The sequence below is a fragment of the Elephas maximus genome, chromosome 19 (genome assembly GCF_024166365.1).
Source record: "Elephas maximus indicus isolate mEleMax1 chromosome 19, mEleMax1 primary haplotype, whole genome shotgun sequence".
NCBI classification, from domain to species: domain Eukaryota; kingdom Metazoa; phylum Chordata; class Mammalia; order Proboscidea; family Elephantidae; genus Elephas; species Elephas maximus.
The window spans coordinates 75,985,242-76,011,673 of NC_064837.1; positions in this window are offsets into that span (position 1 = coordinate 75,985,242).

Consider the following 26,432-nt stretch of genomic DNA (forward strand, 5'->3'; position numbering starts at 1 on the left):
GGAAAAAAATATATCAAGCAAATAGCTACCAAAAAAGAGCAGGAGTAACAATACTAATCTCAGATAAGATAGACTTTAAAACAAAATCCACCATAAAAGACAAAGAAGGGCACTATAAAATGATTAAAGGGAAAATCTGTCACAAAGACTTAACCATAATAAACATCTACGCATCTGATGACAGGGTTCCAAATTACATAAACAAACTCTAACAGCACTACAAGGAGAAATTGACAGTTCCACAATAATAGTAGGAGGCTTCAACACACCACTCTCAGTAAAGGACAAAACATCTAGAAAAAAACTCAACAGAGATACAAAAGAGCTAAAGAGCACAATCAGCTAACTTGACCTCATAGACATATATATAACAATCTACTCAACAGCTGCAAAGCGAACATTCTTTTCCAATGCACATTGGAATGTTCTGCAGAATAGACCACATCTTAGGCCACAGAGCAACCCTCAACAAAATCCAAAACATTGAGATAATACGAAGCATCCTCTCTGACCACAATGCCATAAAAGTAGAAATTAACAACAGGAAGAGTAAGGAAAAAAATTAAATTACATGGAAACTGAGTAACACCCTGCTTAAAAACCACTGGGTAAAAGAAGAAATCAGAGATATAATTTTAAAAAATTCCTAAAACCAAATGAGAATGAAAACTCATCACACTAAAACCTTTGGTATGCAGCAAAGGCAGTGCTTAGAGGTCAATTTATAGCAACAGATGCACACATCAAAAAAAAGGGACAAAATCAAAACATTAGCTACACAATTTGAACAAAAAGAAGTAGAACAGCAAAAGAAGCTTACAGCCACCAGAAGAAAGGAAATAATAATGACCAGAGCAAAAGTAAATGAAATAGAGAATAGAAAAACAATAGAAAGAATCAACAAAACCAGAAATTGGTTCTTTGAAAAGATCAAAAAAATCGACAAACCTTTGGAGAAACTGACAAAAGAAAAACAGGAGAGGATGAAAATAACCCAAATAAGAAATGAAATGGGGGACATTACAACAGACCCAACTGAAATAAAAAGGATCATAACAGAGTACTAAGAAAAACTATACTCAAACAAGTTTGAAAACCTAGAGGAAATGGACAAATTTATAGAAACATACTACCTACTCAAACTAACACAAAATGATGTTAAAAATCTAAGCAGACCCGTAACAAGTGAAGAGATTGAAAAGGTAATAATAATAATAAAAGCTCCCAACAAAAAAAAGCCCTGGCCCAGTTGGCTTCACTGGAGAATTCTGCCAAACATTCAGAGAAGTACTACTCAAACTATTTCAGAACATAAAAGGAAGTGATACTTCCAGATTCATTCTATGAAGCCAGCATAACCCTGATACCAAAACCAGGCAAAGACACCACAAAAAAGAAAATTACAGACCAGTATCTCTGATGAATATAGATTCAAAAATTCTTAACAAAATTCTAGCCAATAAAATGCAGCATCATATCAAGAAAATAATACAACACGACCAAGTAGGATTCGTACCAGGTATGCAAAGATGGTTCAGCATTAGAAAATCAGTCAATGTAATCCACCACATAAATAAAAAGAAAGAAAAGGATCACATGATCATCTCAATCAACACAGAAAAGGCATTTGACAAAGTTCGACACACATTCCTGATAAAAAATCTCAATAAAATAGTATAGAAGGGAAATTTCTCAACATAATAAAGGGCATCTATGCAAAACCAATGGCCAACATCATTCTTAATGGAGAGAGGCTGAAAACAGTCCCCTTGAGAACAGGAACAAGACAATGATGTCCTTTATCACCACTCCTATTTAACATTTTGCTGGAAGTTCTAGCTAGAGCAATAAGGCAAGAAACAGAAATAAAGGGCATCCAAACTGGTAATGAAGAAATTAAACTGTCCCTATTTGTGGATGATATGATACTATACATAGAAAAGCCAAAAGACTCCAGGAGATAACTACTGGAATTAATAGATTCAATACAGTAGCAGAATACAAGATGAACATACAAAAATCAGTTGGATTCCTATATACCAATAAAGAGAAAGATGAAAAAGAAATTATGAAAATAATACCATTTATAATAGCCCCTAAATTAAAAAGATAAAATACTTAGGAATAAATCTAACCAGGAATGTAAAGGACCTATACAAAGAAAACTACAAAACACTACTGCAAGAAACCAAAAGAGATCTACATAAATGGAAAAACACAGCATGCTCATGGATAGGTAGACTCAGCGTTGTGAAAATGACAATTTTACCCAAAGTGATTTACAAATACAATGCAATCCTGATCCAAATACCAACAACATTCTTTAAAGAGATGGAAAAACTTATCATGAATTTTCTGTGGAAAGGGAAGAAGCCCTGGATAAAAGTAAAGCATTATTGAAGAAGAAGAATAAAGTAGGATTCACACTATCTGACCTCAGAACCTCTTATATAGCTACAGTAGTCAAAACAGCCTGGTACTGGTACAACGACAGATACACTGACCGATGGAACAGAATTGAGCACCCAGATGTAAATCCATCCACCTATGGTCACCTGATCTTTCACAAGGGCCCAAAGTCCATCAAATGGGGAAAAGACAGTCTTTATAACAAATGGTACTGGCAAAACTGGATGTCCATCTAAAAAAAAGAAACAGGACCGATACCTCACATCATATGCAAAAATTAACTCAAAATGGATCAAAGACCTAAATACAAAGCCCATAGAAGAAAAAACAGGATCATCGCTAGACGTTCTAATACACAGCATTAACAAGATACAAACCACAACCAACAAAACTCAAACTTCAGAAGATAAGCTAGATAACTGGGATCTTCTAAGCACCTATGCTCATCAAAAAACTTTACCAGAACAGTAAAAAGAGAACCTACAGGCTGGGAAAAAATTTTTGGCTACTACAAATCACACAAAGTTCTAATCTCTAAAATTTACAAGAAAATCCAACACTTCTACAAAAAAAAAAAAACAATAATCCAATTAAAAAATGGGCAAAGGAAATGAGCAGACACCTCACCAAAGAAGACATTCAAGTGGCCAGCAGACACCTGAGGAAATGCTTGTGATCGCTAGCCATTAGAGAAATGCAAATCAAAACCACAATAAGATACCATCTCACTCAGGCATTACGAATCAAAAAAAAACAGGAAATAACAAATGTTGGAGAGGTTGTGGGGTGATCAGAACTCTTATGCTTTGCTGGTGGGAATGCAAAATGATACAACCATTTTGGAAAACAATATGGCAATTCCTTAGAGAGCTAGAAATAGAAGTGCATATGATCCAGAAATCCCACTGCTAGGAATATATCCTAGAGAAATAAGAGTCATCACACGAATAGATATACGTGTGCTCATGTTCATTGCAGCATTGTCCCCAGTAGCAAAAACATGGAAACAACCTAGATGCCCATCAACAGATGAATGGATAAACAAACTGTGGTACATACACACAATGGAGTATTATACAATGCTAATGAACAATGATGAATCTGTGAAGCATCTCACAACATGGATGAATCTGGAGGACATTATGCTGAGTGAAATAAGTCAATCACAAAAGGACAAATATTGCTATGAGACCATAACTATAAAAACTTATGAGAAGGTTTACATACAAAAAGAAACAATCTTTGATGGGTATGAGGGAGGGGAGGGGTGGTGATGAAAAAACAATAAACAGACAATAGATAAGTGGTAAATTTGGTGAAGGATAAGACAGTACACAACACTGGGGAAACCAGTACAACTTGTACAAGGCAAGGTCATGGAAGCTCCATAGACACATCCAAACTCCCTTAGGGACCGAATTGCTTGCCTGAGGGCTGTAGGGACCACGGTCTCGGGGAGCATCAAGTTCAATTGGCATTAACATAGTTCACAAAGAAAATATTCTACATCCTACTTTGGTGAGTAGTGTCTGGGGTCTTAAAAGCCTCTGAGTGGCCAACTAGGATGCTCCACTGGTCTCGCCCCTTCGGGAGCAAGGAATAATGAAGAAAATCAAAGATATAAGAGAAAGATTAATCCAAAGAACTAATGGACCACATCTACCACAGCCTCCACCAGACTGAGTCCAGTACAACTAGATGGTGCCCGGCTACCACCTGACTGCTCTGACAAGGATCACAATAGAGGGTCCTAGACAGAGCTGGAGAAAAATGTAGAGCAAAATTCTAACTCAAAAAGTAAGACCAGACTTACTGGCCTGACAGAGACTGGGGAAACCCTGAGACTATGGCCCCCGGACACCCTTTCAGCTCAGTAATGAGGTCTCTCTTGAGGTTCACCCTTAAAGCCGAAGATTGGACAGGCCCATAAGACAAAACGAGACTAAAGGGGCATGCCAGCCCAGGGGCAGGGACTAGGAGGTAGGAAGGAACAGGAAAGCTGGTAGTAGGGAACCCAAGTTTGAGAAGGAAGAGTGTTGACATGTGGCGTTGTTAACCAATGTCATACAACAATCTGTGTACTGACTGTCGATGAGAAACTAGTTTGTTCTGTAAACCTTCGTCTAAAGTACAATAAAATTTTTTTTAAAAAAATGATCTTATCTCTACAAGACTTATTTAATTTTTCTGAGTGGTATAAAATATCAGAAATAATTTAATTATTTTTTAAGCTAATTTTCAATATGAATGCAAAATCTCCACTTTCTTCGTTTGCAGAAAAAATATATTTTCCACATCGACTTGCATTATATCTTCAACTCAGGTTTGATTTTCTTTCCCATACACAATAATATGTGTCAAACTTGATCCTATATTTAGAAAATTTTACAAACTCTGGATTAAAAGAAGAGGATGTAGGAAATGTTCCATTAAAACATTCTGTTCTCCTTTATTTTTCCCAGAAATAAAAATCTCTTTCTAATTAGTCTCTTTTCTGAATGAAGGAAATTTAAAAATCTCATGTTACCTCTCCACATTCCTAACCCAAAACAAGCAATATCAACAACAAAGAACAACAACAACAAAAAAAGCCAAATATTATTCTTCCTGTTAATTCATCCCAAACTCAGAATGAAATGCTAGCTACTTGAAAATAAGTCAACTCCCAACCCTGTAGCTTAGGCTTTGGAATCTTCTTTTGAAATTGAATTTACACAATCTGTACTGGGATCTTAAGGAAACTGTCTGATTTAGCCAAGCATATACAACAGCTGCCCCCACGTGTCTGTCAGTTTGTCATACTGTGGGGGCTTTTGTGTTGCTGTGATGCTGGAAGCTATGCCACTGGTATTCAGATACCAGCAGGGTCACCCATGGAGGACAGGTTTCAGCTGAGCTTCCAGACTAAAACGGATTAGGAAGAAGGACCTGGCAATCTACTTCTGAAAAGCATTAGCCAGTGAAAACCTTATGCATAGCAGTGGAACATTGTCTGATATAGTGCTGAAAGATGAGCCCCCCAGGTTGGAAGGTACTCAAAAGATGACTGGGGAAGAGCTGCCTCCTCAAAGTAGAGTCTGCCTTAATGACGTGGATGGAGAGAAGCTTTCAGGACCTTCATTTGCTGATGTGGCACGACTCAAAATGAGAAGAAACAGCTGCAAACATCCATTAATAATCAGAACTTGGAATGTGTGCAGTATGAATCTAGGAAAATTGGAAATCGTCAAAAATGAAATGGAACGCATAAACATTGATATCCCAGGCATTAGTGAGCTGAAATGGACTGGCATTGGCCATTTTGAATCAGAAAATCATAGAGTCTACTATGCTGGGGATGACAACTCGAAGAGGAATGGTGTTGCATTCATCGTCAAAAAGAACATTTCAAGATCTATCCTGAAGTACAACGCTGTCAGTGATAGGATAATGTCCATATGCCTACAAGGAAGACCAGTTAATACGACTATTGTTCAAATTTACTCACCAACCACTAGGGCCAAAGATGAAGCAATAGAAGATTTTTATCAGCGGCTGTAGTCTGAAATTGATCAAACATGCAATCAAGATGCATTGATAATTACTGATGATTGGAATGTGAAAGTTGGAAACAAAGAAGAAGGCTCAGTAGTTGGAAAATATGGCCTTGGTGAGAGAAACAATGCTGGAGATTGAATGATAGAATTTGGCAAGACCAACGACTTCTGCATTGCAAATACCTTCTTTCACCAACATAAATGGTGACTATACACACGGACCTCACGAGATGGAACACACAGAAATCAAACTGACTACATCTGTGGAAAGAGACAATGGAAAAGCTCAATATCATCAGGCAGAACAAGGCCAGGGGCCGACTGTGGAACAGAACATCAATTGCTCACATACAAGTTCAAGCTGAAACTGAAGAAAATCAGAGCAAGTCCACGAGAGCCAAAATATGACCTTGAGTATATCCCACCTGAATTTAGAGACCATCTCAAGAATAGATTTGACGCATTGAACACTAGTGACTGCAGACCAGGTGAGTTGTGGAATGACATCAAGGACATCATCCATGAAGAAAGCAAGAGGTCACTGAAAAGACAGGAAAGAAAGAAAATACCAAGATGGATGTCAGAGGAGACTCTGAAACTTGCTCTTGAGAGTCGAGTACCTAAAGCAAAAGGAAGAACTCATGAAGTAAAAGAACTGAACAGAAGATTTCAAAGGGCCTCTCAAGACGACAAAATAAAATATTATAATGACATGTGCAAAGAGCTGGAGATGGAAAACCAAAAGGGAAGAACGCACTCAGGGTTTCTCAAGCTGAAAGAACTGAGGAAAAAATCCAAGCCTCTAGTTGCAATAGAGAAGGATTCCATGGGGAAAATATTAAATGATGCAGGAAGCATCAAAAGAAGATGGAAGGAATACACAGAGTCATTATACCAAAAAGAATTAGTCGACGTTCAACCATTTCAAGAGGTAGCATATGATCAGGAACCGATGGTACTGAAGGAAGAAGCCCAAGCTGCTCTGAAGGCATTGGCGAAAAACAAGGCTCCAGGAATTGATGGAATATCAGTTGAGATGTTTCAACAAACAGATGCAGCGTTGGAGGTGCTCACTTGTCTATGCCAAGAAATATGGAAGACAGCTTCCTGGCCAACTGACTGGAAGAGATCCATATTTATGCCTATTCCCAAGAAAGGCGATCCAACTGAATGTGGAAATTATAGAACAATATCATTACTATCACACACAAGCAAAATTTTGCTGAAGATCATTCAAAAACGGTTGCAGTAGTATATCGACAGGGAACTGCCAGAAATTCAGGCTGGTTCCAGAAGAGGATGTGGAACCAGGGATATCATTGCTGATGTCAGATGGATCTTGGCTGAAAGCAGAGAATACCAGAAGGATGTTTACCTGTGTTTTATTGATTATGGAAAGGCATTTGACTGTGTGGATCGTAACAAACTATGGATAACACTGCAAAGAATGGGAATTCCAGAACACTTAATTGTGCTCATGAGGAGCCTTTACATAGATCAAGAGGTAGTTGTTCAGACAGAACAAGGGGATACTGATTGGTTTAAAGGCAGGAAAGGTGTGCATCAGGGTTGTATTCTTTCACCATACCTATATAATCTGTATGCTGAACAAATAATACAAGAAGCTGGACTATACGATGAAGAACGGGGCATCAGGATTGGAGGAAGACTCATAAACAACCTGCATTATGTAGATGACACAACCTTGCTTGCTGAAAGTGAAGAGGACTTGAAACACTTACTGATGAAGATCAAAGACCACAGCCTTCAGTATGGATTACACCTCAACATAAAGAAAACAAAAGTCCTCACTACTGGACCAATGAGCAACATCATGATAAATGGAGAAAAGATTGAAGTTGTCAAGGATTTCATTTTACTTGGATCCACAACCAACAGCCATGGAAGCAGCAGTCAAGAAATCAGAAGACGCATTGCAGTGGGTAAATCTGCTGCAAAGGACCTCTTCAAAGTGTTGAAGAGCAAAGATGTCACCCTGAAGACTAAGGTGCACCTGACCCAAGCCATGGTATTTTCAATCACATCATCATCATATGCATGTGAAAGCTGGACAATGAATAAGGAAGACCAAAGAAGAGTTGACGCCTTTGAATTGTGGTGTTGGGGAAGAATATTGAATATACCAGGGACTGCCAAAACAACGAACAAATCTGTCTTGGAAGAAGTGCACCCAGAATGCTCCTTAGAGGCAAGGATGGCGAGACTGCGTCTTACATACTTTGGACGTGTTGTCAGGAGGGATCAGTCCCTGGAGAAGCCATCACGCTTGGCCGAGTAGAGGGTCAGCAGAAAAGAGGAAGACCCTCAACTAGGTGGATTGAGACAGTGGCTGCAATAATGAGCTCAAGCAGAACACCGATTGTAAGGCTGGCTCAGGACCAGGCAGTGTTTCATTCTATTGTGCACAGTGTCGCTATGAGTCAGAACCGACTAGACGGCACCTAACAACAGCAACATACAACAGCTGAAAGAGGCTGTTTACTTTTTCTTTAGGAATGTGACTTCTACTTATACAAAGTTAATTTTAGAAATAAGGCAATTATCTGGATTAGTAAGATCAAAAGTAAATGTTTGACTCAATTATCCAGATATTTCGTATTTCAGTGGAAGTGACTTAACATCTAAGTGTTTATTTCAATTCGTCACATTTTTAGCTTAGATGTTATCAAGGAGCCCTGGTGGCGCGATTGTTAAGTTCTTGGCGGCAGCTAACCAAAGGGTTGTGCAATTTGAACCCACACAGAAGCTCCACAGGACCATCAGCTCCTGTAAAGGTTCCCTCCTGCCTAGAAAATCCATGGAGCAGTTTTACTCTGTCACATGAGGTCTCTATAAGTCAGAACAGACTCGAGGGCACCTAACCACGAAGGATATCAAAAGTCAGCCAGATCCAGAAAATGACAAGTATGGTTTTCATAATTTTCTGTAAACACAATCCTTTGAAAATAAAGTGAGAGCCTATAGGAATTAAATGCTTAGAAACAAGAGAGGGGAACCACTCTGACATGATTGAAATACTGCATATGAAATAAAGGACAAAAGACACAGATAACTCCCAAGACTCATGAAAGGATGAAGGTAAATTTATCCTGGGAAGACTTCAAAAAAATTAATATAAGATATAAGACCACTGCTGCTTAAGAAAGCTATTGATATTTGAGTCTTTCTCTTTTCCTAAAGCAGTCTTCATGTTTTTACATTCCTTGTGGTTTACCCAAACTGCAACTTAAATCACACCAGGAAGTTAAATATTACTAGATTTAGGTTTAGAATAAAACTTGTCTTTGTTTTGTAAATATTGTCAACACTGACTCTATTCAATCCCCCACCCCCGCCCCAGAGGTTTCTGAAGCCATCCTTAAAATATAGAGCGTTGTAAAAACTTAAGGGATTTAGTCGAGCTTATTTGTATGCTTATTTCCAGCATTATACACACACACACACACACACACACACACACACACACACACACGGCAAGCAATATGCACCTCTATCCTAGTTACCTCTATCCTAGTTTATCCTAGTTGCGGGCAGAATTTTATCGCCCCATTTTTTTTTTTTTTTATTGTTTAAGAAAGTATTGGAAAGTATTCAGAATTTCAATATCTCCCCATTGTTTAGGAAAGTATTCAGAATTTCAATTGTCCCTTTTACTTCAGGCGTGGTCGGCATTAACAATTGCAGACCTGGTGAGTTGTCTTTTCAGTAAGATAAGTGCTGTGCCTTATTAAAAGATGAAGTGTTTATCTTGGAGGAATTTTTCCTTTAATATCCTGCAGAGTGGGTCTGGAAGCCTTGTGAGAACAGGCTTTCTTGTGAGATGACAGTCTTCCCAAGCAATCTGAAATGAATCACCCCAGATTTGCTTTTTTGCTAAACATAATTCATCTTTTCTCTGAAACTCCCACCCCCATCCACCTCCATCCCCACCTCTCCTAGAGCGTTGCTTTGGGAACAAGAGAAAAGAGTCAGCATACAACTATTTAACAAAGTTTCCTAATTAACTACCTATTTCTCAGCACTTTACCACTCACATTTGGATTGTATCATTCACTTGTTGCACACAGGCATGGGCTGTAACTGTAATTTTCAAAATTAAATGGCAGATTTAGATCCCCACTGAGAAAAGCAGCAAACAAATGTAACTACAGACCTCAGACATACAATTTGGTCCTTAAAAAAAAAGAAGAAAAGATCCCTTGCCATCGAGTTGATTCCAACTCGATGTTGTCCTACAGGACAACTGGACCAATAAGCAATATTATGATAAACGGAGAAAACATTGGAGTTGTCCAGGATTTCATTTTACTTGGATCCACAATCAACATCCATGGAAACAGCAATCAAGAAATCAAATAATGCGTTGCATTGGGCAAATCTGCTGCAAAGGACCTCTTTAAAGTGCTAAAAAGCAAAGGTGTAACTTTGAGGACTAAGGTGCACTTGATCCAAGCCATGGTGTTTCCGTTTGCCTCATATGCATGCAAAAGTTGGGAAATGAATAAGGAAGACCAAAGAAGAATTATGGTGTTGGTAAAGAATAGTGAATATACCATGGACTACCAAAAGAATGAACAAATCTGTCTTGGAGGAAGTACAGCCAGAATGCTCCTTAGAAGCAAGGATGTTAAGACTACTTCTCAAAAGCTTTGGACATGTTATCAAGAAGGATTAGTTCCTGGAAAAGGACATCATGCTTGGTAAAGTCAGCAAAAATGAGGAAGATCCTCAATGGGATGGATTGACATGGTGCCTACAACAGTGGGATCAAGTATAACAACAATTGTGAGGATGGCGCAGGACCAGGCAGTGTTTTGTTCTGTTGTACCTAGGGTCTCCTATAAGTTGGAACCAACTTGATGACACCTAACAACAGTAATCACAACAACTAGAAAGCCAATACAATGATAGCACATAAAATTAAAATCAGTAAAGCTCTCCTTCCATAAATTTGACAGCAAAGGACATGTTTCCTACCTAACTGTACGATTGGACTACATATGTATGGTCACATAGTAAAAAGAAATTTTTTAAATGAGATTTCTGTATGTTCACATAGTAAAAAGAAATTTTCCTTTTACCCTTTCCATGTCTCCTCTGTGACTTTAAGAAAGTCATTATCCTCTCTGAACTTGTTTATTTTAAGAACCGAATTTAGAAACTGTGGTGGCTTGGCTGCTAACCAAAAAGTCAACAGTTCGAATCCACCAGCCAATCCTTGGAAACCCTATGGGGCAGCTCTTCTCTGTCCTATAGGGTCACTATGAGTTGGAATTGACTCAATGGCAATGTTTTTGTTTTTTAGAAAAAAAAAAAATTTTTTTTTTTTTTTTTTTTTAGGGACCAAGTTAAATTACCTGCCTGAGGCTTGTCATTAACCATAAAGAACTATACGATTGTGACATACCTTTAGGAAATCTCATTAAAACGCATATATATCATTGTAATGTGAATTTTTTTCATAATGAAAAATGTCTCCAAGCCCCTTTATCTTCAGTAATATTATGTACAGTGAGCATCTTGGTTTCCCCCAAAGGCCGACTCTAAACAAAGAACTTAGGTGCAGGTAGTTAGGAGGTGACCAAGCACCTGTGAGGAATAGGCGACAGTGTATCCAGAAAGGGAGGAATTTCTATACATTGTGCAATAATGAGCTGGTTACTGCTGTGGGCACCTGGGGCTCAAGCTTTTCTGGGGACCCACTAGAAACTTCATGAAACAACCCTCAGAATCAAAGCCCAGAGGAAGGGGTGGTGGCAGGGCGCGTGACCACTTTCTTGACCCACCACTGACCCCACCACCACGACCACTTCCAGGTGGGTTGCTTGAGATGAGCTCCCCACGTACTGGAGGAAGTCCTCAGGCAGTGAAGACATAGAATCATGGGCTGCATCTGCCAGGAAACTCAGAGGGGCTAGATTGGGGGAGGGTGCGTCAACAGTGCCTGCTGCAGTGGCCTTCCAGAGCATTGAACACAGCAGCAGTTTTTCAAAGCACTGAGAAAATGGGGCCTAAAGTTTTCTACACTAAATATGCTTCTCCCTGCTCCTTTTTAAGGTACAAGTCAGTTAGAATCAAATTAAAGAGAACAAAGGGACCAAGAGAGAAGGAAAGAAAAAACAATGACTAAAAAAAAAAAAAAAAGACAATATCTTCCCACTTTTGCCCCAGCTGTCTTTTGCTTTGCCTGCTTCAGTAGGAGAAGGACAAAGTTTCTATCAGTTCAAGAAGTCTTAACGTAAAAAGGCTGGAGGACACAAATGTGGTCAGAGAAAACTAAATAAATTAATAAAACTCCACATACACTTTAGTCAGGTGAATGGAAATCAGGGTTTGCCAACCTTTAGGGATCCTATTGTATCCATTCTCATGAGATCTCAGGCAAAACCTGAGCACCTTTTCCTCGCTGGGTAGACTTCGATATATGAAAGCCTGCCACACATTTATTGTCCAAGGTGTTCTGACTTTCGGCAAATGCTGATATTGTAACTGATTCATCAGATGACGGAACATTAAAGTAAGCAATTTTTCCAAATGAAAGCTGTTGCTCAAGGAGGGAGGTGAGCTATTGCCACACCTAACAGCCTTAGGTCTTTCAGAACATTTGCCAAGAATATTTACATTAAAAACTTACTATTTCCACAACAGGTAAGTGGTAACTTTGGTGAATGGTAAGACAGTACACAATACTGGGGAAGCCGCACAACCTATACAAGGCAAGGTCATGGTAGCTCCATAGACATATCCAAACTCCCTGAGGGACAGAAATGCTAGGCTTAGGGTTGTGGAGACTGTAGTCTCAGGGAATATCTAGCTCAACTGGCATAACATAGTTTAGAAAGAAAAAATTATACATTCTACTTTGGTAAGTAGCATCTGGGGTCCTAAAAGCCTGTGAGCAGCTATCTGGGGTACTCCACTGGTCTCAACCCTTCAGGAGTAAGGAAGAATGAAGAAAACTAAAGATATGAGGGAAAGATTAGTCCAAAGGACTAATGGACCACATCTACCATGGCCTCTGCCAGACTGAGCCCAGTACGAGATAGAGATGGTGCCCAGCTACCACCACTGATTGCTCTGACAGGGTTCACAATAGAGGGTCCTAGACAGAGCTGGAGAAAATGTAAAACAAAATTCTAACTCAAAAAGAGAAACCAGACTTGCTGGCCTGACAGAGACTGGAGAAACCCTGAGGGTATGGCCCCTGGACACCCTTTCAGCTCAGGTTCACCCTTCAGCCAAAGGTTGAACACGCCCATGGAACAAAACAAGACTAAAGGGGCGTACCAGCCCTCGGGCAGGAACTGGAATGCAGGAGGGAACAGGAAAGCTAGTGACAGGGAAACCAGGGTTGAGAAGGGAGAGTGTTGACATGTCGTGGAGTGGTTTACTAATGTCTTACAACAATGTGTGTACCAACTGTTTGATGAGAAGCTAGTTTGTTCTGTAAACCTTCATCTAAAGTTCAACAACAGCAGCGAAAAAAACTTACTATTTCCACTTTCTCCTAGGAAAGAAATATTCAGATACAGAACACCTTTTTCTTTTCAGCTTCCCTCCTTGACCCCAAGAATCCAGATTAAACTTTTACATAATGTTTCTTTCAAATCTATCAAGATTAAATACTGGATTGAATAATTATTCTTTTTTTTTCTTAAGTTTTAACTAAGGACTTTCTAATTTCTTGAGATTTATGCTGCTTGTTTTGATTTTATTTTGCTTTTATCTGTCTGTATGCTTGCTTTTGCCCTGAGGCACACATAAATTAGCTTTAGTCTATAATGTATTTTCTTGGGGATACAAAGACAGCACAAGAGACAAAGAAAAGAGTTCCTATTGCCCTTTGGGGCTTCCTTACTTTTTAACTAAAATATAGTCAAACATTACTAGAAAGCATATAAGGTTTTCTCAACTTTAAAAAAATGTTAATGATTGAATAAATAAAAATTAATATTGTATATACTCCTTATGCATTAAGTTTTAGGAACCATACATTTAAATAAGCAGTATAAATCAATTTTATTTATCTTCAGAATGAAAACAGAGAGCTTACATGTGTAAATGCACCTAAAATAAATTGTAAAACAACATAACATTGTCAGTCATCATCAACTTGCCCTGTACAACTGCATCTACGCATAACATGTGTTCTCTCACCTACAGAGGAGTAATTCTGGTTAAATGAAAAGATCAAAAATCCCTAAATCCTTGGAATATCCAGGAGTAGCAAGGATTACTTATTCCTGCTACTGCAGAGAGGACAGAGCAGGCAGATTGTGCTGCTTCAGAAGGGTCAAGAGTTGCACCTGAAAATGTGATGCTCCAACCTCAACAGCAGGAAACATAGTGGAAACCGTGCACACCTGATAATGCTGTAGTCACAATGATTGTGTTTGCTCTAACAAAAAGCTCTTCTCAGAGTTGAGAGCCCAGATGTAAATCTATTCACCTCTGGTCAGCTAATCTTTGACAAAGGACCAAAGTCCATTAAATGGGGGAAAAAATACTCTTTTTAACAAATGGTACGGGCAAAATCAAATGTCCTTCTGCAAAAAAAAATAAAATGGGACCCATATCTCACAGCATACACAAAAGTTAACTCCAAATGGATCAAAGATGTAAATATAAAACTAAAACAATAAAGATTATGGAAGAAAAAAATAAGTAGAATGCTAGGGGCCCTAAATCCATGGCATAAATTCAATACAAACCATAACTAACAATGCACAAACACCAAAAGATAAACTAGATAACTGGGAGTTCCTTAAAATTAAACACTTAAGCTCATCAAAAGACTCCACCTGAAAAGTAAAAAGAGAACCTACAGACTGGGGAAAAAAAAAATTGGCTACCACATATCTGATAAGGGTCTAATCTCTAAAATCTATAGACTATTTCAACACCTCAATAACAAAAAGGCAAATAATCCAATTAAAAAATGGGCAAAGATATGAACAGATACTTCACCAAAGAAGATATTCAGGCAGCTAACAGATACACGAGTAGATGCTCACTGTCATTAGCCATCAACACTACAATGAAATACCATCTCACGCTGATATCACTGGCACAAATCAAAAAAACCAGAAAATAACAAATGTCGCAGAGGTTACAGGGAGAATGGAACTCTCAAACACTGCTGGTAGGAATGTAAAATGGTACCACCACAATGGAAAACAAAATATGCTTCCTTAAAAAGCTAGAAATAAAAATACCATATGATCTAACAATCCCACTCCTAGGAATATATCCTGGAGAAATAAGAGCCGTCACACTCATGTTCATTACAGCACTATTCACAATAGCAACAAGATGGAAACAACCTAAGTTCCCATCACCAGATGAATGAATAAACAACATGGTACATACACACAATGGAATACTATGCAACAATAAAGAACAATGATGATTCTGCAAAACATCTCACAATATGGATGAATCTGGGGGGCATTATGCTGAGTGAAATCAGTCAGTCACAAAAGGACAAATATTGCATGAGATCACTATTATAAAAACTCAAAAAGAGGTTTACACACAGAACGAAACAATCTTTGGTGGTTACAAGGGAGGGGAAGGGTGAGGAGGGGAAATCACTAACTAGGTAGTAGACAAGTGTTAACTTTGGTGAAAGGAAAGGCAACACACAATATAGGGAAAGTCAGTACGACTTGACCAAGGCAAAGCTATAGAAGCTTCCTAGACACATCCAGACTCCTTAAGAGACTGAGTAACTGTGCTGAAGGCTGGGGATCATATTCTTAGGACATCTTGGTCAATTGGTATAACATAGTTCATGAAGAAAATATTCTACATTCTACTTTAGTGAATCTTAAAAGCTTTTAAGTGGCCATCTAAAATACATCTATTGGTTCCATCACTTTCAGAGCAAAGGATAATGAAGAAAACCAAAGATGCATGGAAAATATCAGCCCAAAGGACTAGTGGACCACGTGAACCACCGTCTCCCGCAGCTTTAGCCCAGAAGAACTAGATGATGCCCGGCTACCACCATAGCTCTGACAGGGATCACAACAGAAGGTTTTGGACAAAGCAGGAGAAGAATGTAGAACAAAATTCAAACTCACAAAAAAAGACCAGACTTACTGGTCTGGCAGTGACTGGAAGAACCCCAGGGACTATGGTCCCCTGGACACCCTGCTAACTGAAGCCACTCCTGAAGTCCACCTTTCAACCAAAGATTAGACAAGCCTATAACACAAACAATAACACACATAAGAAATAAGCTCCTTAGTTCCATCAAATATATGAGAGAGACCGAATGGGCAACACCTGCCCGAAAGCAAAGATGAGAGGCAGGAAAGGACAGAAAACATGGACAAATGGACAGGGGAACCCAGGGTGTAAAGGGAAAGAGGGAGAGTGCTGACACATTGTGGGGATTACAGCCAATGTCACAAAAAAAAATGCGTATAAATTTTTGAATGAGAAAATAATTTGTGCTGTAAACGTTCACCTAAAACACAAGTTAAAAAAAAAAAAAGCTCTTGCTTTATTTTTGATTATTTCTTTCAATTCTCCAAAATCTGGACTTGAAGCTAAGCAGTGATTTTACTGCAGCTGTCTCTCTGTAGCCTACCGGCATGTGGACTTCAGAAAAAAAGGATTATGTTGCCTTCTCTTGCTAAACATGGGAAGGCATTGGCAGCCACATGTGTCAGCTTAAGACTTTTAGTATTTAGTAGAAGAATTAGTCCCATTTGTGCTTTGTGTAGTGTTAGAAAAAGTAATAGTTTTGGGTACTTAAGCAAAAAGTGGATGTTCGAAATTTAATTATAATAAAAGTAAACAGAGCTCTTGTGACAGGGTTTAAAAAATACCCCACAGAAAAAGTAAAAACTACCCTGCTCTGCGGAAACCCTGGTGCTGTAGTGGTTAAATGGTATGTCTGCTAACCAAAAGGTCGGCAGTTTGAACCTACCAAGCGCTCCTCCTCAGAAACTCCATGGGGCAGTTCTACTCTGTCCTACAGGGTCTCTGTGAGTTGGAATCAACTCGATGGCAATGAGTAGTGTGAATATCCTGCTCTACTATAATAATGAGAGGACAACAGTGGTTTAGTGGTAGAATTCTTACCCTCCATATGGCAGACCCAATTTAGATTCCTGGCCAATACACCTCTTGTGCAGCCACCACCTGTTTATCAGTGGAGGCTTGCCTGTTGCTGTGATGCTGAACAGGTTTCAAAGGAGCTTCCAGACTGAGATGGACTAGGAAGAAAGGGCCTGGAGATCTATTTCTGATATCAGCCTTTGAAAACCCTATGGATCACAATGGTTCAATCCTCAACCCACCATTGGGGTGGCACCAACTGGTCAGTCTTTTATTCCATTGTGCATGGGGTCACCATAAGTCAGGGGCCAAACAGATGGCAGCTAACAAAAACAACAACAACTATAATCGTACTTTACCTTTCTGTAATGCTTTATAGTTTACAAAGTGCTTCAAACTGTATTATTTCATTTGCTCACTGTAGAAGTTCATATTTTCCAAAGGTCAATGAAGGGCTTTGTTACCGTAGACACTTAATTTATGGAATGTCTTTTCAGTGCAGCCCTGCCATCTTCACAATCTTCTAGCATACTGATTAACACAAATTAAAGTTATTACAATCGGAAAAAAACACCTTGCTGGCAAATGGGACATTTTAGAATTCTCCACTCATCTCCCTCCCATTTGCCACTAAGGATTTGGTAAGTTGTTTTAAGGGGATGGTGGCTTGAATGCCCAGATAGTGGCTTTCTTTTATGTTTTTAGTTGTTTAGTTATTCTTAAACTTGCAAGTTTATATTTTAAAAGCTGCACTATGTTCATAGTACCTGCTTACTTTAAATCCTGATTCTCAAGTAACATTTCACATTGTCTTGGGGGAAATTACCGTGGCTTTGGTGTACCTCCCAACCTGCAGACACAGAAATTTGATGTTTTTAGCACACTGAGAAAATGTTAATCTCTCAGGAGTGGAGTCATATTGCCCAAACTCCTGAGACAGAGGTATAAACACTACAATGTCAAATTATTGTTTATAAACTAACTGGTTTGCAATAATCTGAGCAGATCGAGAAGTCCATCCTTGGTCCAGCAACCTCTCCTCTCCCCCATAGCAACTGCCCAAACTCAGTTTCCCTGGAACCATACTTTACCCCACCTCTCTCCCACCCCGAAAATCGAGGCTTGATTATTCTCTCCAGGCAGTAGCAAGGGTAGGGATGGAGACTGGAATGACAGAGGTGGACAGTCATTCTCAATGTGTTGTTAGAAAGAACTTGCTTACCTTTGGGTGTGATGGAAGCTCTGCCATCTTCAACACATAGTTTCTGAAGTCACTCTGGGTGTCAACGACCAACTGTCACCTGCAGTAAACTAGGGGCAAGGTAGACAAATCCCACCTTCATTGCTAACCATATGGTAAGGATAGGCATGACTCCAACTCCCACCTAAAAGTGGATTCAGTCCTCACCTTCCCATATCTCTTTCCTTGTTGCCATCTGCTCCAAGGGGCACTCTCTCTCATCCCCAGTCCCCACCCAGGGGCTAGGTCAGGGGTTACCAGCTGCAAGGTGGGGGATCCCCATTCTCCTAACTTTTAACCTGTCAGTCCCTTCTCTCCAGACTGGCTGCCTGTGCAGCCCTTCTTTGATCCCATCCACCCAGAGCTGGGTCAGAGCTCACAAGTTAGAAGAGCTCAGTCCTTCAGACTGCCAAATAGACCCAGCTCCTGCTGGCTTTCATTGCCTCTGTGAGTTCGTTATTGCCTTGGGACCACTCACAGAATTTACAGAGAGTATCTATACCTACAATTATCCATTTATTATAACCAGAAGAAACACATGGATTGTGGTCTGACAGGGGTCCAGGTGTAAGGCTTCCATTGTCACCAAGGACACCCCATCCTCTCAAGAGCAGATGTTCTCACCAATCCAGGAAGCCTCAAGAACTTCTGTGTTCTGGGATTTTTACTGATTTCATTGCATAGTCACGATCTACTAAGTCATTGAATATGCATGTTTGAAATCATATTCTCCTCCCTTCTTGAGGTTAGCTGACCTGGTGTGGTCTCTACTCATTTGTACATATTTAAATGTGGCCTAGCTATTTTAGAAGAAAAAGACACTATGATTGCTGAGGAAACTCAAAGGGCAATCTTTCAGGAAGGAACTCTTGTGGCGCAGTGGTTAAGTGCTCGGCTGCTAACTGAAAGTCATCAGTTTGAACCCACCATCCACTCTACACCCACGATCCACTCCACAGGAGAAAGATGTGACCTTCTACTTCCATAAAGATTTACAGCCTTGGAAACTGTATGGGGCTCTGTCCTATAGTGTCACCATGAGCTGGAATCGACTTGACAAAGATGGGTTTGGTTTCATTTGGTTTGGTTTACTGAAGGGCACCGAAGGAGGAAGGAAGATGGGGTAGAGGGAATCTCTGGTCAGAAATGAAGCTGTGAAGAGAGGTGCTGAGGGCCGGATTGCAGCATCCTGTTTGTGTCACCAAGACCAAAAGTACTATGAGTAGGGAAAAACTCCAAAACCTAGATAAGGTATCCCCTGCTTCTTCAAGTGTAGCCTGGGAGGCTGCAAGTCTCTCAGAAAAGTCTCTCACTTGGCATGGGGTGAGCAGAACAGCACTGACAGACCAGGCTTGGGGTTCATTGCCCAGAAAAAGTGCCCCAGGAGCTCATGGCCTGGATACATCCTGTAGGAGGTACAGATGTTCCCACATTCCCTGTAAAGGGAGCAGAGGAGCTGAGAAAGCCAGGGGACTGCTGAGGACTTGAGATTCCAAACAGCATGAGTGTGGAAACCCTAGGACCAGAGACACTGGGAGAACCAAGGACATCAGCAGCAATAACCAGCATGGTGCCGCCTATGCCAGACAGCGACAGCATACTTCAGCAAACACTAATGCAGAGCACCCAGTGACCTGGCAGGACTCTGCAGAGAACAACAAATTTCCAGAAGAAAGCGTGGGGGCCACAGGTCCCTCTCCCACATTCATGAGGAAAGGTAATCTCCCCTGTACTCATGTACATCCTGGGAAGGAGGAGGGAGAGTGAGGCCTTCTGAAGGGGGAGAAATGGCCCAGATGAGGAATCTGACGTTGAATTGAGGAGATTGTTTTCAAATGCAAGACACTGGCTTAACTTTGCTGGGCAAGCTTAAGTTCCCACTGCCATCTTAGTAGTGGGGCCTTGAGAGCAAGAGGAGATTAGTTAGAGGAATAAAGAAAGTGGCATTGATATACATCTGAGCCTTAGCAAGCACATTCAACCACTGATTACAACCGAAAGACAGTTTAATCCAATTGCCAAAATGTGGAAACAATCTAAATGTCCACCAGCAGATGAAGGATAAACAAAATGTGGTATATATATCAATGGAATATTACTCAGCCATAAAGAGAAATGAAGTCCCAATACATGCTACAATGTGGAAGAACCTTGTAAACAGTATACGGAGCGAAGTCAGTCAGTCACAAAGGGACAAATATTGAATGATCTCACTGACATAAAATATCTAGAATAGGCAAATGTATAGCCACCAATGATTATTAGTGGTTACCAGGGGTGGGAGGGAGGAGGAAAGGGGAAATCATTATTTAGGAAGCATTGAGTTTCTGTTTACGGTGATGGGAAATTTGACAACAGATACTGGTGATGTTTGCACATGATTAATTTAATTGATATTACTAAATTGTATATGCGAACAATGTTGAATTGACAAATTTTGTGTTATATATTGTTTTACAACAATAAAAAACAGTGTTTAACAAAGGAGAAGGAACTGAAGGTGTTTTTCTTCTACACTAAGGTGTGCATTCTGTACACGAGCAGGAGGTCTTCTATAAGCAGAGGGAGACGTGCAGATAAGAAGATATGACAGTGGCTTCAGAACTGTGCTTAGACCCTCAGGCCAGCTGGCAGGAGGGCAGTCTACAACAGACCTGGCCACAGCTAGAAATCCAGCATGAAGCCTCAGCTGGTCACAAAGCAGGGGCCTTGGGCAGCCTGAGTGGACATTATATATTATAGGGCCTGTGCAGACACTGTGAGTGAAAGGCTGGTATTCAAGCAGCTTGAGTGCTTGTCAATTCGTATTATATTTTTAATGCATATAAGATTTTCTGCTTAAAGTCCTTTCCATAAAGCCTTATTAAAAGTATATACAGTATGTGCATGCAGGAGTGGGAAGGTGGATGGAGGCCTAGTCTTCATCTTCATACACAGCCAGGAAAACATAAATCCTTTATCCACATGGAGGCATTAAACTAATTATTCAAGGTATTCTTCTGCTATCAACCAGGATTACTTTAGCCTAAGACAAGCCTTATCTTGGTTCCTCATTCACCAACTTGGGAGCTTTTAGCATCCCTTATCTTAATTCTAATAAAATCCGTGTGGTCCAAACTGTTAATGAGCTTGGCTGCTAACCAGGAAGTTGGAGGTTTGAGCCCACCCAGAGTCTGCCTCAGATGAAAGGCCTGGTAATCTATTTATGAAAAATCAGCTATTGAAAACCTTACGGTGCTGTTATACTCTGACACACATGGGGTCACCATGAGTCAGAATTGACTCAACGGCAACTGATTTTGTTGTAACTTTAATAAAACAAGGAGAGAAACCAGCGATCAAACAATATCAAACTTGCTGATACCACCAGCAAGTCTCAGAACGTCTTTACTACATGTTATCTTTTCTATTCCAAAATCTAGAATCTGTAGGGGTAGCCAAAGTTGTTCTACTTTACTGACTCTCAATCTCCAACAATATTTTATGGTCCTAGTTTCCAAAGTTCTTCCATGCTCCATAGATCAATTGATCCAAATTCTGAACATTTTGTTCATATTCCAAGGAATTTTCAAACTTCTGTTTTCCATTCTCTTTTTTGGGAAAAATTACGTTATCTTTTAAATACAGTGCCCCACACTCTACCACTGAACGAGAAGGTAACGTTCACTACATATCACTGTTCTCCTTTAAGAAACAGCACACATAGCACCCAACAAGTTTTGTGTGTGCTCTGAAATAAACAGTAAATTCAGGGAAAAATAATACTGGAATAATATTGGCATTCAGCTACTCTGACATTGTCTTCAATATTGTTATTGACATGAAATTACTATTTTGATATAATTCACCTTTTGTCATGTTAATGGTGCCTACAGATAAGTGAGTTGCGTTCCCAAGTATGTATAACTAGTAAAAAGGCAACACAATGAAAAGAAAATCAATCTTAATGCTGTGTCCTCACTTTGAAGTCTCCAAAGTGATGGACTGAGGAAGAATCTTTGGATGTCCTTGGGCGAGATTGCCGAAGTAGCAATGATCGTGAATGCCATTTCTCTAAGTAAACATTTCAATATACTATAAGGCATATTGAAAAGTATGACTCGACAACAGGGAGATGAATAATGTGGATTAGTCACATTTTAGATCATTCTGGTATTTTGATCATTGGTCCTTTTTTAAAACGAAAACCATTGTGCACATAAACTGACGCTTTGGAAAACATTTGAGCTCACCAGTGTCAGCAATGCTTTAATCATTTATTGCTCACTCGTTATAACAACCAGATGTTCAGATTTTAAGAACATTCCTCCCACTTTCAAAACCCCCAGTACAGTCCTAATTACCTACTTTCAGCTACTTGTTTCTTTGCCGGTGGCTGAAAACATTGTGAAACTGGCACCAAAGTGCCATGTGAATTAAACATGTTAGTAGAAGCTTGTACTTAAATTAGTCAGTATCCTGAAGAAGCCCGATGGAAATCCCATAGTCAACACCAGACATAAAATTTTCCTCTGCTATCTAAAAAGATGGCTTATTAAAAGTGAGTTGTGATTTAACCGGAAAAACAAAACAAGGAAATTGTTCTTGTAATTCGAACACCTACGTTCAAGCCCCAGTTCAGCTCCTTATTCAAAGTGAAACCAGGAGAAACTCACTTATTTCTCCTCAAAGTAGGAATGATAATGCTTCCTCCACGGCTTTCTCAGGACTCGGGAGGGTGAAGTGAATCAATATATGCTGCAGTACTTGGTAAACCATGAACACCCACAGGAAAGAATGAATTGTACGAAAGAGCTATGAAAGGATCATGTACTTTGCATAATAAATAAAAACATATATTTAAAAGTGCATAAGGTAGAAAACATAAAGAAAATGAAAGTGTGGTCTCAACAAAAAACCCACTGCCGATGAGTCAATTCCAACTCATAGTGACCCTGCAAAAGACACACCAACTTACATCCACCAGGTCCACTTTCATAATTTGCAAGACCCAGTGAGAATGAAAATGCAATGCAGTGGGGAGCAGATGACTGAGAAGCCATCCGAGGAGGTGGAGAGGCTCTAGCCCGCTAGTGCATGCTCCATTATCCCATTAATCTTCACTTAAAAAAAAAAAAAAAGCAAAGCACAAATTCACAGATAAAATTATTAAGAAACTATTAAGAATTTCTAAGATAGTGACTGCAGAGCATTAAACCCCAAATGTGAGGCTCCTTTCTGAGCTTGCGGCTCTGAGTGACTGCACTCAGGTCCATGAATCTGGCCCTGCACTCTACCATGTTTTGGATCCTAATTTTTTTCAAATTGGAAGCATGGTGCAGTTGGTAAGAGAACAAACTCTGGACCTAGATTGCTGGTTTCCATCCTGGCTGTAACTCTTCCTAGCTGTGTAATCTTAGATAAGTTCTTTTCTTTCTTTTTTCTTAAGTATCAGTTTCTCCATTTGTAAAACAGGGCAATAATAATAATCATTGCTCTCACAGAGTCATTGTGCAGATTAAGTGGACTAATATATAAAAAGAGTACAGATCAAAGGTGAGCATATTAAGTACTATAAAAGTGTAAAGTATTAGTTATTATTATTTTCATATGAATCTACATTGCAGGTGCAAGGTGATTCCAAAAATTAATATGTTAGGAATGTCTGCAGAGAAAATGTCCTACAACAGACTTAGTAACCGTCTCTGTTCCTTGGTCCCAGGATCATCCTAGAATCTGGCCAGCAGCACGCCTCTCTCTATCTCCAACCTCCCTACTCAACTGTCAGATTCTGTCCCCAGCCACAGTATCACCCAACTGGTCAATGTCAAGAGCAATAGAGAAGCATATGTATCATAAGCATACGTATTTTACTTGAAGAAAGGCTATGGATTTCCTAAAGATATAAGGCAGTTAGCAATGGGTAGAGAGTAAAGCCTATGAAGAATATGGATGGAAAGGCTTAGAAATAGTCATAAAATTGATTTTTATATCAGTATATTTGTACACAGTGACTGCTTAGTAAATGCTACTGATTTGTAATTTAGAAATGTAATTTAATAATAAAAATAATTCTTAAAATGATAACAAGAGTAAAAGCTATTAAAAAGGTAAAAATAGATGAATACAGAAATTTTGAAAGGAAAGGGTATAAATCAAAGATATAGGATAACACATTAATTTTACATTTACAACTTTCTTTATAAGTTCAAAGTAACATTTAACATCAATTTATTGAACAGTGATTGGAAGAGCAAAGAGTAGATTTTAACAACTTTATTAAAAATAAAATAAAAAACAAAATTCTATTTTCATAGACTTTGTTATGTTGGCAAGCTCGATAAACACTTTTTGAGGAAAAATGAGATGCTAGAATTTTAAATTATTTTGAGGAGAGGTACAAGCAACCTTGCTCAAGAACTCTCAGTGATTCTACATTATCTTTTTAAATAGACATAACATTTTTAGCCTAACAGTCATCTTTCTCCGTCATGTTTTCCCACATCTCCAAACTCATTTTTTTATCACTCTTCACCAGTAAAGGCAAGAGTCCTTATGGTACTATGTTTGGGAGAATGCTGCTCCCTCCTACCACTTGGCCTTGCTTTTGTCTTTCTTCTTTTCTTTAATACCCTCTTGCCTCTTCATTCATTTATAATCACCATTTCTTCCCAGACTTCCTTTTTTCCCAATAGAAATTTTTTAAGTGTATTCTTTTGGCTGACTTGCTTCTATATTTTATATTTTTAAATTTTGCATTTGTTAATAAATTGTGGAAGATGAATTGTAGGTGCATTTACACTAAATGTCTATGGCCTGAAGGATCCGTGAAAAGTCAGAGATCTTTAGGCTGGATTTTTTTTTTTTTTTCAGAACATAACTACTGTGGCTTTCGGGAGACACCTTTAAAATATAAACTCACAGAAAAGGTAAAAGAATGAAAAAACATACAGGATCCAAACACTAACCAAAAGAAGAATAAAAAAAAAAAAATTTTTTTTTTTTTTAGGATAGTATGGTTATTTTCGTATCAAACAAAGTAGGCTTTATGGCAAGAAGCATTTTGTAGATATAAAAACGAACACTTCATTAAAAGTCTACACCAATAGGGAGATGTAACAATTCTAAATCTGTATGCAAGAAATAGCTTTACCATAAAATGTGTATAAGTGGAGCTACTCACCTTAATTAATAAAAACAACCTTAATGAATTTCATAGACCATATTTTCTAAGCTTTGGTGAGCCCAGAATAGTTATTTGTTGAATGAACAAGTAAACAAAATTAACAAATTTTAAAACTCTAAGAAAAAACATATTAGAAGATTTTAGCATACTTCTCTCACTACCAGCACAAGCAGACCAAAAAAATTAGCAAGGACATTAAAGACATAAAATAAATTAATAATAAATAGACATATATGATATATTGACACCCAATAATTGCAGAATATGCATTGTTTTTATCTTCTCTGAGAACATTTAAAAATTGACTAAATGCCAGATAATAAAGAAAATATCAACAAATTTTAGCTGACTGAAGTTGCGCAAAGTGTATGTTTTCTGATCTAAGTACAATTTAGCTAAAAGTCAAAAACAAAATAACAACTAGAAAATCAGCATATGTTTAAAATTGAGCTAACGTGGTTAAAAATATCCCATGGATCAAAGAAGAAATTACATTAGTTATGAGAAAATATTTTGAGCTGAATGATAATAAAATTTTAACATCAGACAAATGTGAGATACAGATATACCATGCTTGGATGGAAATTTATCTCATTAAATTTGTTTTTATTACGAAAGATAAATTTAAGACGAATGATTTAATCATCCACCTTAAAGAAAAAGAACAACAAATTAAAACCAGGGAAATGAGAATGAAGAAAATAATAAAGAAAAGGGCTAAAATTGATATGATAAAAGAAAATACAAAATAAAAAGTTTCAACAATATCAAAAGTTGGTTCTTTGGGAAAAATAATAAAATCCCTAACTCCCTGGCAAGCATGATTGCTAAAAAAAAAAAAAACGGAAATCACAAAATATCGGGAATTTGAAAGGAAACATAACCAGAGGCATATGAAAGAAAACAAGAGAATATTATGAACAATTCTAATGCATTTAAAATTTTGCTTTAAATGAACAATTCATATGAAAAAGACAAAAGGCACACAAAT